This window comes from Diceros bicornis, chromosome 23 (genome assembly GCF_020826845.1).
Source record: "Diceros bicornis minor isolate mBicDic1 chromosome 23, mDicBic1.mat.cur, whole genome shotgun sequence".
NCBI classification, from domain to species: Eukaryota; Metazoa; Chordata; class Mammalia; order Perissodactyla; family Rhinocerotidae; genus Diceros; species Diceros bicornis.
In genome coordinates, this window is record NC_080762.1 from 37,241,503 (window position 1) to 37,244,116 (window position 2,614).

Consider the following 2,614-nt stretch of genomic DNA (forward strand, 5'->3'; position numbering starts at 1 on the left):
TTATGTTCTTTGGTTTTGGAAGAAGAAAAAAATAAGCAAAGGCTAGGATTAATGAGAAGATAGAAAACAACTGTGAAATGGGATAGGTGTCACAATTACACGGGAAACTGAATGCTATTTAGTATTCAATTGATAAAATGACTTTACATCTTCACAATGAATTACCTACTTTCATCCAAACCCAGGTCACTTACAGTTCGAAAAGGTGAAAGGACTCCAGCAAAATGAAACTTACTGGCAGCGCGCTCGGCGTCTCCGGATCTTTCTCTTGCTTCAACAGTGTTTGGTCGGAACAGACCCAGGGACGCCCCCTTCTTCCAGCCTCCGACCACCTTCCAACCTCTCTTCCAGTTGTAGCCTTCCGACGCTCAGCCATCCTCTACCTCCGGCGGGACCAACCAACACCGATTTTTTGAGCTCAGCTCCTTACTGCCATCAACCATGAGCTCCCAGATTCGTCAGAATTATTCTGCCGAAGTGGAGGCCGCGGTCAACCGCCTGGTCAACATGTATCTGCGGGCCTCGTACACCTACCTCTCTCTGGGCTCCTATTTCGACCGCGACGATGTGGCTCTGGAGGGCGTGTGCCACTTCCTCCGCGAGTTGGCGGAGGAGAAGCGCGAGGGCGCGGAGTGTCTCTTGAAGATGCAAACCAGCGCGGCGGCCGCGCCCTCTTCCAGGACTTGCAGACGCCGTCCCACGATGAGTGGGGCAACACCCTGCAGGCTGTGGAAGCTGCCATGGCCCTGGAGAAGAATCTGAACAAGGACCTCTTGGATCTGCATGCTCTGGGTTCTGCCCACTCAGACCTCCATCTTTGTGACTTCCTGGAAAACCACTTCCTAGAGGAGGAAGTGAAACTCATCAAGAAGATGGGCGACCACCTGACCAACATTCACAGGCTCGCTGGCCCCCAGGCTGGGCTGGGCGAGTATCTCTTCGAAAGGCTCACCCTCAAGCATGACTAGGAGCCTCCGCAGTCCAGCAGCCTTTGAGGGGCCCTTCCGGCAGCCCCTTGGTGTCAGAGCTTCTGCCTGAGCCTCTCCCTGCAGCCACTAGGTAGCTTTTTAACCACCCTGGAGCCCTCTCCCAAGCTGTGGACCAAATAGAAACAATAAAGCTTTTTGCAGCAAAAAAGACCCAATGAAACTTACCAATATTATTTGGCCATTTTCTGTATTAACTATTTTTATTTTTTAGTTTTTTTATTGAGGTAATATTGGTTTATAACATAAATTTCATGTGTTCATCATTATTTTTGATTTCTGTATAAGACTATATCGTGTTCACCACCAAAAGTCTAGTTTCTATACGTCAACATATGAATGTCCCTCTTTACCCTTTTCGCCCTCCCCCAACCCCTCAAAATAACTGTTTTTATTTTTTGATAGTTGATAAATGTCTATTCTTCAAATATATTACTCTTGATTCATAAGGGAGAGTTTTTGTTTTTTTTTCATGAAGAGTAAAACTCTGCCTAAATTTGGAAATTAGGAGACTGACTTCTGTCCATTTAAGCCCCACAAATAGGGCTTGCAGTCTTATTACCAGAATGTTTACAGGAAAGGAGGTTACAGTTAAGGGGATAATCTAAAATTATTGGGATCCTGTGAAGAAAGAGTTAACACATCAGGCCTAGGTGCTCCCTCCTTGCATGTCTCCTAGGGAGCCTAGAACCATGATTAATTCTTGGCCAACCATTGGGAATGTGACCATATGAAGGTTACCTTCATGACTGATGCTTTTGCTATGTACTTGGGGAGCAATGGACTGTGACATACCAGGGTGTCCAGATTGCTTTGCACAAGCATCAAGATTGATGATGTGCACCTGATTTCATTGTTGGGCTCCTGAGTTTCAGTTGTCGTGGCTGGTTATAAAGCAGAATGTCTCTATGTGACCAACTCTTCATAAAAGTCTTGGACCCTGTGACTCAAACAGGGCTTCCCTGGATAGAGACGTTCTGCACGTGTCTCTATGATTTGATGCTAGAGAGAAAGCATGTCCTGTGGGGCTCTGGATGGGGAGGAACTCAAGAGCCTCTGCCTGACCTCTCTGGACTCTGCTTGATACATATCTTTTCCTGCTGCTTTTACTCCATATCCTTTGCTGCATTAAATCTTAGCCACGAGTATAACCTGCTATTGAGTCCCGTGAGTCCTTCTGGCAAATCACCTATCTTGAGGGTAGTCATGGGACTCCCGAAACAGATCCATCATAAAAATTTAAATTTCTTTTATATGCTTTACTGTACCTTATTATAGAGTTTACTTTAGGCATTTTGTTAGGCAACACAATACAAAGAAAAAATTGTAAATTCTAAACTCCTTATCTTTTGTTTTTTGTGAGTTTTGTTGAAGTATAACATACCTATAGAAAAGTGCACAAATTATGAGTATACACTCAATGAATTTTCACAAAGTGAACACACCTGTGAACAAGCCCCTATATCAAGAAACGGGTTATTACCAGAATCCCATAATCTCCCTTGGGCTCCCTTCTTGTCACTACCCCTCCCAAAGTTAACCACTATCTTGACTTTTATCCTGATAGGTTAGCCTGTGAATAAGTGTTTTAGAAATAGACTCCTATAGGGTGTACTCTTCTTTGTATG

At 44.6% G+C, this 2,614-nt stretch overlaps 1 pseudogene; it reads left to right on the forward strand.

Moving 5' to 3' along the window:
• Positions 1 to 259: 259 nt before the first annotated feature.
• Positions 260 to 1,137, forward strand: LOC131420679 (ferritin light chain-like; annotated as a pseudogene).
• The last annotated feature ends 1,477 nt before the right edge of the window (positions 1,138 to 2,614 follow it).